The following is a 15,150-nucleotide window of genomic DNA, read 5'->3' as shown; positions in this document are numbered from 1 at the left end:
ATTTAAATAAATACTATTTCATTGTAGATTTTAATCACATATTTTGCACATACGGTACTTCGATTGGATGACTCAGTAGCTATTCATAGAATGAAATACGGATCATCGTTGACTTTCTTTTTTTTATCCCCGAGATGAGAGACGAGATGCATCACTGAACGCACATATCGCCACTTTAAAAAAAAAACAATTGTTTGTTTGGATACAACTCGAGAAAAAATCCTAATTTGTAGACCAAGGGTTTGTGAGAGAGTGCTATATCAAAAACCTTGGCTATCATAGATGGCTGCTATGTACATGTACATGTACAAACAACAGTGGATAAGATTCACTTGAAATCTCTGCAAAAAATTATTCACTATGATGAAAGTTTTATTTAATACAAACTCTTCAAAAAAAGATACGAATAGTAGGAACAATGCCTTGAAAAATGTATAATGATGGTAGTTTTGCAATACCTATTTTTTTTAAATGGATATTACGCATTCGAGTGAAATGCCTGATTTTTTAATGCAATTGTTAACTTTACAGCTATTCTACAAGTCTAACAGACAAAAAGACCTGTTTTTGCAAAATTCCCCTAAAATTGTTTATCTCCATTATCATATGTTGGTTTCTGATGCACTTCCTTCGAGTACAAAGGGGCTATCGAAAGCGGGGGCTCTCGATATTTTGAATCTGGTTTTATCTGAAAATAGTCCGAAGTATTACGTTTCCTGCCTTTTTTACGATTTTGGTATTTTACACGCCAGGAAACGTCAGAACCGGCGCCATTACGAAAACTGGGAAATCGCCGCCTCCACCCAGAGGCGGCATTCTCGGGTTAATTTTAATATTGCGAAATGAATTAAACTAAACATACAAGTTAATAAAACGTATAATACTTTTAGTACTTGCCAATATCGTTTTTTTATGATTCATTTATGAAATATACAATCCGATGAAAACATTTTATCAGACTGATGAGATTTGTTATCATTTCGCACATTTTAAAATCTTGAAGTCCTGTATCGAAGTGTAGAGTTATATTTTCTTTTCATCGATATTGGCGAGTATAAGAAACATTTTGTCATTGTTAAATTCTAATTTCGGCATTTAGTTCAGTTCGCAAGTATCGAAAATCAACTCCGGTTGGAGACGGCAAAATTTCTAGTTTTCGTACATATAATGGCGCCAGTTCTGACGTTTTCCTGGCGCAACAGTAAAATAGCCAGGAAAATGTCAGATATTGCGGACTAATCTAAAAATTGACGCTTTCTAAAAATGCTACATCTGAATGTTGCATAGCACAAAATGCAAAATGGGCACTGGAAGAGGGGTACACAGTCTACAATTGCAAGATGTTTTAGTGTTACGCACAGCGCCCTATCTAAACTATTAAACATAAGCCATTAACATATAACACCCAATGATCGCAAAAAATATGGTAGACACGATAACATCATCAGCACAGCATCACTTCAGAGGATTACGTAAATTGCATGAATGTATCACAATGACGTCATCTAAAGCTTAGGCTCTCCCTGGAACTGCATAGATCATCTAACAAGAGCATTTTCAGTTGACTACGAATTATTCGAGAGGATTATTCATGCCATTGTTCCCCCCCACAACATCCCAAATATCGACATCTAAGATATCAGATCAACAGAGTATGACAATAGTATCATTATTAAACATTTCGGTTTAGCTACTAGGCCAGAATATTGATTGGAAATCCTCATATAAGTTTAAGAGTGCTAATGCTTTGTAATGAACTTTAGACAGATAACTGCCTCCAGGACGCTATAAAAATTGGTGGTGGTGTGTACTGATATGAACAAAGGCCCCCGGGCCACATGCTCCGGCCCGTGGCTAGGAAAAAGTAGAATTGGTTTATTATTAAAAGTTTAAATCCAAAAGTAGTCCCATGACCAAATGGCTTTGTTATTCTTAGAAGAAGATTTTTAAAGAATTTTACTATATTATATTTTTTTTGAAAACTTTGGTCGGCCATTGTGGCCCCCCCCTACCACCGGGGGTCTGATTGAACAAACTTGAATCTACCTACCTGAGGATGTTCCATTTTAAATATGAACAATTATGGCTTTGCTATTCTTGAGAAGAAGAATTTTTTAAAAATTTTACTATATATTTCTATGTAAAACTTTGGTCGGCATTTTGGCCCTGCCCTACCTCCGGGGGTCATGATTTGAACAAACTTGAATCTACACTACCTTAGGATGCTTCCATATAAATATCATCAATTATGGCTTTGTTATTCTTAGAAGAAGATTTTTTAAAAAATTTTACTATATATTTCTATGTAAAACTTTGGTCGACCATTGTGGCCCCGTCCTACCCCCGGGGTCATGATTTGAACAAACTTGAATCTACACTACCTGGGGATGCTTCCATATAAATATGAGCAATTATTGCTTTGCTATTCTTGAGAAGAGGATTTTTAAAGAATTTTCCTATATAATTCTATGTAAAACTTTGATCAGCCATTGTGGCCCCGCCCTACCCCCGGGGGTCATGATTTGAACAAACTTGAATTTACACTACCTGAGGATGTTACCACATAAGTTTCATCTTTCCTGGCACAGTGGTTCTTGAGAAGAAGATTTTCTAAAACATACCACTAAATTTTCATTTACTAAATTTAGTATTCCCAATTATCTCCCTTTGAATGAGGGCGTGGCCCATCATTTGAACAAACTTGAATCCCCTTCACCCAAGGATGCTTTGTGGCAAGTTTGGTTAGAATTGGCCCAGCGGTTCTTGAGAAGAAGCTCAAAAATGTGAAAAGTTTACAGACGGACAGACAGACGGACAAAATGTGATCAGAAAAGCTCACTTGAGCTTTCAGCTCAGGTGAGCAAAAAAAGGGTATTATATGAAAGTAAGAGTGATTTGGTTCGAATTCAAAGGACTTTGAAGGAAAAAGGTACTCTAATCACGTTCTACCTACACCTGCCTATTCAATTTTGCAGCATCCTAGAGCCTTATTACAATCTCACAATACACAGCCACATACGGCTCGTTTGCCACTCCCATTTTGCAAAGCAAAAGCAACCTGTTTCTGTCACAGTCATCTAAATCGCCAGATATATAAACCAAATTAAGCAGCATTGGATTGACATGATTTGCCAAAGACAATCGATTCCCCAGACTTTGTAACAGCTGACCAAAGCTCTACATTTGAGTGGGAGATATTCCTATACATTTTTAATTACACACATTTGCTTCCAATAGATGCCGTTTGTGGCTATCATTTGTGTCTGCGGGGGCATACCAATAATTGATCTTTTTTGACCTTAAACTGACAATGATTTTAAAATTCTTGAGTAATTATAAAATTTAATAGTATTCCTGTTGTTAACCACATTTCTATTTTATCAAAACATCATTTTACTTCATAATCTTTATGTTCAATGTGTCACTAAAATTCTACTATGCGTTTCTTTTTTTGAAGAGTATAGTTAAAGAAATTGATAATAGCTTAGTTAAGTAAACTATAGTTAACTATCGTAAAGGAACACTTCTAGGTGAATATGTGCTTTGACCTATAGGACCGATATGTGTTTCAGCCTTTACAAAAACCTTATTGATACCCGTTCCGGTCGCTAAATGCATGTTTCTCATATATCGCTTTTTTTCTAGCCGTAGTCAACTATACAAACATTTCCCAGGAATGCGTGTTAGGGATTTCTCCCACACAAGGCCCAAGTACCATTAAGGCAAATCCCTCACTAAAATTTTAGAGATTTCTGAAAGTATACTTAAATTAATTATATGTATCTTTTAAAAATTAAGACTTGAAAATTTTTTTCCTTTTCTGTAAATCATATTTGGAATGTTTATTATGTTAGAAAGAATTAAAAAAAAAATTCAAAATGTAAAAACTTTCAAACTTTTTTTCATTGTCAAAAAATACCCCCTTCCTCCAGAACCACCTTTCCCAGTTTTTCCTCCACTTTTTTTGCCTCACTAAAAAGAAAGTAGTTACGGCCAGAATGTTTTAAAAGGACTGAGTTTTTTTCTCGGCATGATGATTTTATGCTTAATTATACGTGTATGAGAACATGTAACACAAAGTGAATGGTTCGGGTCCTCAACAAAGTACCTTCACTGAAATCTATTCCGGTTGACTGCGTTAGGTTATAGAGAATGTATGGTCTACAACATTGAAATGTCGTTTATATTTATAGAAATAATATTAAAATGCAAAAGCCTGAAAAAATTTAAAATCAAATATACAGATGAAATTTTTAAAAAAAAAAATGTGCCAACTGATGGACACACTAATACTAAAAATGCTGGTGGTTCACGTCAAGTTTTTTTTTGAGCTATAATGATATGACAACAAACGTCAAAATATCAACCAGTATTAAAGAAATAGATTTTCGCATATTTTGTATTTTTTCAAACCCCAAGGGCGGGGACCCCTAAAAAATCTTGTTTTTAACCTTCCTTAGATCAAAATTATTAAAATTTCATAATTTTTTTAGAGGCAGGCCTGCCCTGAAGGACCCCCAAAATTTAAGCAAACATTGGTTTTTTAAAAGGAAAAAATTGCTTTGATAATTTTTAATTTAATTTCAAAGTTGCAAATAATAAATTTTAAGTTCAAAATGCTAATTTGAAAAATTTAACAAATATACGATGGGAAACAACTAAAGAAAAATAATTTTTAAAAGGGATTTTTTGGAAATTGCTTTTATTTTTATAGGTCAAATCTTTTGAAACAACGAATACTCCTCAGAAAGGGGGAAAATCATTGAATAAAAATAAAAAAACGCAAACAGTAATCAAACTTTCAAAAGTTATTCAAAAAAAAAATAAAACAAGAGATTTGGTCAAAGGATAATTGGGTTGGTGCCATGGAATGGAATTTTTTAAGGTTCCCACCATTGTATTTGCAGGGAAAGAAAAAAAAAGTATCGAAATAAATATTGTTTTTAAAATGCTGGTCGGCATTTGACTTTATGTAAATTTTATTGACCCAGAACTTTCGAAATATTCGCTTTAAACGAAGCTATTAATTGACATCAATGTTTTTCGCTTTGTTTGACAAAAAGAGCCCCATTTTAGAAATTGTTATACGAACAACAGTTCCTGCATATTCAATCAACTTAGACTTTTTAATTTGGCGGTGATAAAGGGGGTATCGCTCAAAAATAAAGCGTAGTAAAAAAAACCGCTAGTTTATTCTTTTTCATAAAGTTTGAATTTAAAATTTATGTATCAAACTCTGTGGTGTCTTTTTATCGAGCTTAAAAGTATATATCAAATCATCAAAAGTAAGTAAAATGAATATTGTTAGTTTCATTACTTGTATTATTACTTAAATTAATTTCCCTTTTTCACATAAAAGGGAAAAACTTCTGAAAACCTTATTCCAGAAAGTATGGCAAAAATTTTTTCCAGAAGTGATAAAGGACATTGGACGATGCCGTGGGGGTTGATTTTTTCACGGAAGAAACCGGGATGGACTGTGAAGGAATATCCCTGGGTCGGGTTCCCCTTTCGTTGTTACAAATAGGCACATACTGGGACAGGTCTACTTTTATGTTCCCCAAAAAATTGGGGCTTTTTTTTTACTCTGTTTCTTATTATTAGTTCCCCCAAACGAATTGGGGAACATATTGTTTTTACTCTGTTTTTATTATTATTATTATTTTTCTTCTTCCTGGGAAAATTTTGTCCACAGTGATCTTGTAAACTACCATCCGACAAGGTAAAATTTTTTTAGGGTCAGTGACTTTTAGTGTTTAAAACGAAGGTATTTTACGCGCACGGCTTGAAGAGCGCGCACGTGCAACACATGAAATACCAATATAATGGAATTGCTTAACTTTTCTTTTTCTTGATGTTTTTTTTTGAAACTCGTAATGTGGAACATTATATATGACAAGGGGCATGGTCAAAATAGCAAGATCTCACCGCATGCCTGCGCTTTGCTCTGATTGGGTGAAACAAACTAATATCTTTCTTGTTTTCTTGTCATAATCTTTTAAATTTTGGACATGTCCACATTATGAAGATCTACAGCATGATATATAAAAATTTTCATGAAAGCATCGCACCCCGGCTGCAATCTGATTGGGTAAACTTTAAATGGCTATATCTCCTTTGTTTTTTACGAAATGCTTTGGGTTTTTAAAAAATAGTCATCTTTGTTCCTAAAATATGATAAAAAAAAAATTCTAAATCACGCGCATCAAGTGGCTGCAATTGATTGGAGAAAATTTATATGGCTATATCTCCTTTTTTTTTGACGAAATTTTAATTTTTAAAATATAGTCATTCATTAAGATATTCTTCAATACGATAAAGATAAAAAATTATAAATCACTGCATGCATGTGTGCTGTAATCTGATTGGCTGAAATTAAAGGGGCTGTTCCCGTTTTTCAACCAAACAGGATGGGATTTACAACATAGATAAATATTGGGACTTCTACAAAAAGGTGTAGTAATTATGCACGTGCTTCCCCCGGGTGCACGTTAAAGGGTTTAATTAAAAATCACTCAATGAGTAATTTTTTTAATCTTTTATTAAATGTTTAATATTAAGTATTTAAAATATGAGATATTGTAGACAAGATAATAGGGTCTTACGCACATGAACACGCTGCAATGCCTTTTTTTAAAATATTTTTATTTTTCTTGGAAGATTTGATTAATTAAATTCCATAAAGTATTTCTTATCTAATAGAGATTACAGGGAATATGGCACGAAAAGGGTTTGGGACTTGGGGGAAACTGTGTAACGGTCACCGTTACAATTACACTAGTTATTATTATTTTTCTTTTCCTGGGAAAATTTTGTCCACGAGTGATCTTGTAAACTCACATCCACAAAAAATGTTTTTAGGTAGTAACATGTTGAATTTGCCAAAAGAAGGATTTTGGGGCACGTGCTTGCAAGAGCGCGCACGTGAACACAAAAATGACCAATATAATGGATATTGCTTTAACTTTTCTTTTTCTTGATGATTTTTTTAAAACCAAAGTAAGGATACATTAGTAGTATAACAAGATGGCTGGTCAAAAAAGCAAGATCTACCGCATGCACGTGGCTTCGCTCTGATTGGCTGAAACTGCTCAAAATCTTTTTTGTTTCTTGTCATAATCTTTTGAAATTTACAACTAGTCCTACATTATGAAGATCTACAGCATGATATATACAAATTTTCATGAAACATGCGCATGCCGCGGGTCAATTGATTGGGTAAACTTAAAAAGGCTATATCTTTTTTTTTTGACGAAATGCTTTGAAATTTAAAACAATCATCATTGGGAACCCTAAAAATGAAAAAAAAAATCATGAAATCACCCCATGCACGTGTGCTGCAATCTTTTGGCTGAAATTTATATGGCTATATTCCTTTGTTTTTTACGAAATGCAAATTTTAAAATATAGTCATTCATTTAATATCCTTCAATACGATTAAGATAAAAATTTATAAAATCACACGCATCATGTGTCTGTATATGTTTCAATTTAAAATGGTATATTCCCTTTTTTTTCAACCAAACAGGATTGGTTTTAGAACATAGATAAATTAAGGGACTCCTACAAGAAGGTGTAGTATTATCTGTGCTTGTGCGTGAGTGCACGTGAAATGAGTAAAATTAAAAATACACTCGAATGAGTGTATTTTTTAATATTTTTGGATTAAATGCTTTGAATTAAGTATATTAAAATTTGAGTAGGAGAAAAGATAATAGGGTCTTTATCACATGAACATGCGTGCAATGTCTTTTTTTAAATATATTTTGTATTTTTTGGAAACCTTGATTAAGTCAAATTCCATAAATTTTTATCTAATAGAGAATACGGGAATATGGCACCAAAAGGGAGTTGGGGAGCGTTTTGGGGGGAATTGTAACGGTCCCCGTTACAATTAGCACTAGTTTGATTTTTTCAATAAGATTCCCCGAAAAGCAGCTGGGGGGGAAATTTTAAATGAAAAATATGTCAAGGTTATAATTACTATCAAGTTAATGGGGGTTACTGACTTATTTTCATGAAGTTTTTTTTATCCTTTTTAAATATTTGAAATGAAAGATTTTTTTAATTAAAGTATTGCTTATTACTGTTTTAATTAGGTCAAAACAGTGCTGCTCTAATTTCCAAATTTTAATGTAACACTTCAAAAGTGTTCGACACACAGGAAGTTTTCATATTATGAAGGTCTTGTATAACTTTTTTCATGAACATATTTTTCAGGGTTTAAAAAATGTTTAATTTACTGAAAAAAAATCACACTTCTGAATGAATTGTCTTTTTTTTTCCCAAACAATAGTTCTTAACAATTTTGAACTAATTTTCAAAAATAAATTTTTAAAATTTCTTCGAAATTTCATTTACACATGGACTTTGACTTTTTTAAAAATTATTGATATTGATTTTAATAAATGGTACAACATAAAATATTGAACTTCCACTTTTATATCCATAAACTATATGTATATTGTACGACCGTATTCGTGCCATATTGACAATGTAAAAAAAAATTGTTTAAACGATTTAAAAATGTTTTACATTTGATAAATCGTTTGTACTTTTTTGTAAATCGTTTGTACGTTTTTTTGTTAATCGTTTAAAATATAAAAACTGTTTGTACGATTTGTTAAATCGTTTGTACTATTTAGAAAATTGTTTGTACGGTTCAAAAAATCGTTTGAAGATTTAAATAATCTTTTGAACATTTAGAAAATCGTTTGAATGTTTTTTTTCTTTAATTTCCCGAAAAAGGTACTGGATAAAAAACCTGGTAAAGCAATGGTATAGAGAAGTCCCTTCGCTGCTAACTATAACGGGTACAGAAACACTTATAATAAATTGTATCTTTTTAATTCAACTGACCATCTACGTGCCACAGTGGTGTAGCATCGTTTTTGAAAGTGGGAGGCCAGCCAGAGAAAATCTTTTTTACTTACCTGAAAAAGTTGACAAGCAAAAAAAAAAAGGAAAAGCTTGCCAAAGTCGAAAATCCTATTTCGGGGCTGGGGGGGGGGGGGGGGGAGGTAAACCTTTTTTCAGTGTTAACTACTTTTAGTACCAAATCTAATACTACATTTTGGTACATAACTAAAAGTGGGGGGGGGCAACCAGGCTTTCAATTAATATTTCCTATAGTATAAGTAAGGTTGGGGAAAAAAAGTGGGGGGAGGCCCCCCTGTTGCTACGGCCCTGTGCCATACGTATTTTGGACTTTGTCAGTGTACAATCTTCGTCTTAATCTGTTTCTTTTCCTTAAACACTCCCTCCGGATCTTGTATAGAAAGAAAACATCGAATATCTTCTTGAGAAACGGTAAATCCTACCATAATAGCTTTCCAGTACAGCCACCTGTATCCATGCAATTGACCACATAACTCAAGTGTTTCCTCAGTGAAAAGAGTTACATCCCCTATGTCGGATTTGGTCTTACGTCTGAACAGTCCTAACTTAGCTGTTGTCCTTTTCAACATTCGTTCACTAACAAAGTATGTTGAGTTTGCGAAAGAATCTGTGAATTTCCGAAATAGTGAAATCCATCTTGAATTCCCCCTTTGATTAATTTTCTCCGTCATTCATCGTGTCATTCATTAAAACTATGCGTAGTTACGTTGTCCTACTAATGCAAGGTTTCTTAATATGTTTCTTCTACGTGTAATAACCGGAAATATTAGCTAAATCGTACAAACGATTTATTAAATCGTATAAACGATTTATAAAATCGTACAGACGATTTTAAAACAAATCGTACTGACGATTTTCTAAATCGTACTGACATTTTCTTAATCGTTCAAACGATTTCTGAATCGTAAAACGATCTTAAAAATCATACAAACGATTTTGAAAATCGTACAAAGGATATAAAAAAAATCGTACGAACGATTTTTTAAAATTTTCTTTTACATAGTCAATATGGCACGAATACGCTGTCGTAATATTGTCTTATCAATGAGGTAAAACTTCCACATAGACTTCCTTTGCCTATTAGTACAAATAACCCCTTAGATACATGTATGTACACATTTTTGGTTTGTAATTAAAGGTACATTAATAAACATCACTTTTTCCTATCAAAATTAAAATTATTTATAATTTGCATTTACCAGGTAACAAGTAAATTCAAAGAAAGAAACTTTAGAATTTTGCTTCAATTTATTTCTTCCCCAAACAGGTAGCAAACCTTGTAATCCAAGAACATCAAGGACGTAAGATGGCTCCTCTTCTTAAATTGGATGCTATTTGTGAAAAATACAGTAGAAATAAAGCTGATTTAAGACAGAAAGAAGACGTGCAGGTACTGGTTATAAATAATTATGATTTAATGAAATGTTTTAAAGGAGTGAAAATTAAACTCGTAAAACATTCGACACACTGCACGTCCATAATTTGTTCTGCTCCAGATTTGAAAGCCTTGACTTTAAATATTTTTTGTTATCTCCATATATTTCGCAAAATAACATTTTTAACTAATTTGTAATGGCACTTGGTATTAAGAAAGAATGGATGAAAGTCACAGGTGATCTTTGGGCAAAACGACCAATGACTGAAGAGATGATATTGTACGCAGCAGGTGACGTCACTGCTATTGTACCGAGAAGTGTACGAAAACCAGAAAAAGTACTCTCTTTTTACACTTAATACAGACATGATGGTTTTTAATTTTGAATTGGTAATGATAAAGACCCAAAAAAAAATTCACTAATTTATAAATCTTCACACTTTTGCAATTTATATCTCAAGGTATCTACTGGAGTACAACTTGTGGAGGAAATTTGAAGAGAGGGTTGTAGGAATTTTTACTTCATTGACCCAACACTAAAATTGAAAAGGAAGGAAAGAGTAGACGCAATCGTGAAAGAGATAATCGCTAAAATCAATGCAACAAGTCCAGCAAACATAGGCATTGATGATTTGAAGAAGACCATGACGAGATAGAGCTCTGAAAAGATTGAATTTTAGAGAAGCGTCTGCTATATCACCACTAATAAATCGGTTAAAAACAGAAATCCTGCAGAAAGATCTGAATGAGCTTTCAGAAAAACTAGATAAGGAAGGTGACACTTTTGTTGCAAATTGGAAATCAAAAGCTTGGATTTTTGATTCTGAGAAACACCCTGGTGCATCAATCAGAGAAGCTGCTAAAAGAGTTCTGAAGAAGATGAATGATATCGCTTTGAAGGACGTTTGTAGCAAATACAACATGAACACAAAGCTGAGTCATGTTCGTGATATGGAAAAAGAAACACTGCGCTCACTACGGCCGAATGGTACCAGCGACCCAATATTCATCCAGTGGCCCTCCGTCTTCATTGGATGTTGATGGAAGATGATTTGGATAAAAAAATCTCAGAGTTCCAAGCCAAACGTCTGGAATTCAAAATGACCGAGGGATTTTAAAAAAAATGAAGTTTTACATCGCCAAGAACACCCGTGTACCTCCAATCATCAAAAGAAAATCGAAGATGTTCAAGGATGAACTTGATTTAACTTTTGGACGTGATGTTATTCCTACATAAGTGACAGAACGGTGGCCTTTCGAGTTTATAGAATTTTACAGAATGTATACATGTATGTGAAATGTACAAGTGTGATTTCACTTATCAGTGAAACATTTTTTTTATTTTTTTATTTTTTATTTTATTATTTTTTTTTTTTTGTTGTTGCAAAAATGTATTTTTAAAACGATTTTGGCCATGCACCATTTACTTAATTCTGATTTTACTTGCTATATTACTTGTATATATATAAGCATGGTTTTTATTATAAATTATTAAGACTTGCTAATGCTTTGCTTTATATTGAATTGTTTGAGTCAGTCGTTCTTACATCCAAATAAAAACAAGTTGGGGTAATGGGTCCATGCTTATTAGTGCGCATAAATACATTGCCACCCCGAGAACCGGGCACTACTTTTACTACAACTAAGCAAATCGACTGGTGCTTAAACACAATGTCGCATTCGATTTATTGATTGTATATTGTTTACCTCCCACTCGAGAATTTTTCACTCAAATGGAGACGTAACCGTTTGCCGGTGAAGGGCTTCAAATTTGGACCTTTACTCGGCACTCAGGGCCATTGAGCAATGAGAGTTCTTTATCGTACCAACACATACCGTGACACGGGACCTACATTTTTAAGGTCATATCCAAAAGACCCGTGACTTTACTTGTAGTGCCGAGCGTTGGCAAAGGAATAGACACTACCTATGTTTAGGTCTTAGGCATGACGCGGCGCCACGAACGAGATGAACCCCGGCCTCCCGATCACGATGCGAACGCGCTACCACTAGGCTACCGAGACCGGTATGTCGCATTAAAAAAAAAAATTTGAACTTGATTAAAATCTGTGCAAAACAAACTATTTTTAATTAACAAGAATTTTTTGTGCAATTATCAAAATACACATTTGCTTTAAACCCCCCTTGCAAGACATAACTATCATGGCTGAGTTTGGCAATGTTGATATCGGTGATGACGACCCGTTTCTGTCCCTTTTCTTTGATTATGATATCCTGGCCGCATTGGATCTCTTTTTAGCTCACCTGAGCCCAAGGCTAGGAGTTTTTTTGATTGAAAGTTGTCCGTCGTTGTTGTCATCGTCAACTTTTCACATTTTCATCTTCTTCTCAATAACCACTGGGCCAATTTCAACCAAACTTGTCACAATGTATCTTTATGTGAAGGGGATTCAAGTTTGTTCAAATGAAGGGCCACCCCCCCTTCCAAGGGGAGATACTTATGAATTATGAAAAATTAACGGCATCTTTTAAAAATATTCTCTTAATGAGCCATTTGGCCAGGAAAGATAAAACTCATGTGGAATCATCCTCAGGTAGCAAAGATTCAAGTTTGTTCAAATCATGACCCCGGGGGGTAGGGAGGGGCCACAATGGGGTATGAAAGTTTAACAGAAGAATACAAAAAAGGGGAAAAATTTTAAAATCTTTTTCTGCAGAACCACTGGGCCAGGAAAGATGAAACTCATGTGGAATGATCTAAAGTAGGGAAGATTCAAGTTTATTCAAATCATGGCCCCCGGGGGACTAGAATGTGGCCCCAATGGGGTATTAAGTTTAACATAAGAATACAAAGGGAAAATCTTTAAAAATCTTCTTCATAACCACTGGGCCTGTAAAGATGAAACTCATGTAGAACTAGATATCATGGAGATGGTTGCCATCTCAAAGGGCCCCGCTTTTAGCAATGAACATGAAAATGTAAGGTAGCTGAAAAGGGTTAATTTTGAAGGTGTTTGAGATTAAAGGGAACAAAAAGTAACTACTACCTGAAAAATAATACATTTAAAAAACTGAAAGAAATGTATCCTCTATGAAAATTGTTGTTGCTATTTACCATTATATAGAAGGAAAATCACATACCCATCAATTTGTTTGAGGCCTTGGGCTTAAGGGAAAAAATTATGCACTTGAAATTTTTTTGAGGTAATGCACATCAATTTATCCTCACTTGTGAGTGAAGTATGATTACATTGGACAAAAAGGGGGGAGAAATATGCTCCGGACAAAGGGTTTTTCAAATGATAATAATATAATTCTGCTTTGACCTTAACCTTAGACCCAAATAGAACTGTCCAAAAGGGACAAAATCCCCCCTTGGTTTTTTAAAGTAAGTTTTGCCATAAAAAAGATATGTATCAAACACGAATTATAAATTTTTCTTCCAGTGACCTTGAACTTCCCCAAATGACCTTGGGTCAAGGGCAATCTTTGAGTGAAATGAGAAACTACCAATTTACCATAAGAAAAATATGGACCGGACACGAATTATGAAATTTTTCTTCCAGTGATTAAAATTCCCCCCAAAGCCTTGGGGCAAGGCATCACTCACCCTTGGGTCATGGGCAATTTTTTTAAAAAAAACCACCAAGTTAATCCATAAAAAAGGGAAAAACGAATTTGAAATTTTTCTTCCAGTACCTTTAACTTCCCCAAAAGACTTTGGGTCAAGGTCATGACACATTTGGGTCATGGGGAATCTTTGTGTGAAATGAAACCTCAAAGTTTATCCATAAAAAAAATTATCAAACATGAATTTTGAAATTTTTTTTTTACAGTGACCTTAACTTCCCCAAATGACCTTGGGTCTAGGTATGACCACCCCTTTGGGGCATGGGAATCTTTGTGTGAAATGAGAACCTACCAAGTTTATCCATAAGAAAGATATGGACCGGCAGAAATTTTAAATTTTTTTTCCCGTGACCTTGAACTTCCCCCAAATGTTGGGGCAAGGTCATACACAACCATAGGTCATGTACAATCTTAGTGTGGAGTAGTAATTCTAATGTCCTTCTGTAAGAAAGATATGGACCGGACACATTGCAAGTTTATTCAAATCATGGGGGACTAGAGTGGGTCCACAATGGGGATTCAAAGTTCAACATAGGAATAGAAAGGGAAAATCTTTAAAAATATTCTTCTCAGAACCACTGAGCCAGGAAAGATGAAACTAAGTGGAATGATCCAAAAGAGGGAAGATTCAAGTTTATTCAAATCATGGCCCGGGACTAGGGTTGGGCCACATTGGGGTATCAAAGTTCAACATAGGAATAAAAAGGGAAAATCTTTAGAAATCTTCTCCAGACCACTGGGCAAGGAAAGATGAAACTCATGTGGAATCATTCTCAGGTAGGAAAGATTCAAGTTAGTTCAAGCCATGACCCCTTGGGCAAGGGTGTGGCCACAATGGGTGATCAAGTATTTACATAGGAATGCATGGTAAAAATCTTTAAAATTTTCACAAAGCCATTATAATCATCAATTTAAAAGAAAAAAAAGGTAATGTGATTTGACATTCAGGAGAAAGAGGAGTTAAGGTGGACAATTATCAAAGGCTATATCAGTAAAGATTTTATCTTTAAACAACAGAACCATGTGCCACAAAAGCATTTAAGGAAGTGTAGATTTAAGTTTTTTAAATATCCCCTCCCCAAAACCATTTTTATAATAAATTTAAACTTTTCAATACTTAACTAATTTTTGCTTTTCCTCCCATTCTAGGTACGATTTGGCCCCTAGGCCTCTTGTTTAGAGCTCCAGCAGGGTTAAAGAGGTCAGGAGGAGCTGAAGATTTTAACATGAAGGCCTTTCTGCCCTAATATGCCCCCCCCTTTTCTGGAGTTAGTCAATGTGTTAGG

General features: G+C 34.2%; 1 pseudogene; it reads left to right on the top strand.

Moving 5' to 3' along the window:
• The first annotated feature begins 5,472 nt into the window (after nucleotides 1-5,472).
• LOC134277556 (uncharacterized) lies at nucleotides 5,473-11,372 on the top strand (annotated as a pseudogene).
• The last annotated feature ends 3,778 nt before the right edge of the window (nucleotides 11,373-15,150 follow it).

This window comes from Saccostrea cucullata, unplaced genomic scaffold, assembly GCF_032062105.1.
Source record: "Saccostrea cucullata isolate Sc308-1 unplaced genomic scaffold, CSIRO_AGI_Scuc_v1 ctg6277, whole genome shotgun sequence".
Lineage (NCBI taxonomy): Eukaryota > Metazoa > Mollusca > Bivalvia > Ostreida > Ostreidae > Saccostrea > Saccostrea cuccullata.
The sequence above is the reverse complement of the archived record's forward strand: the minus strand, read 5'-3'. Positions and strand labels throughout refer to the sequence as shown.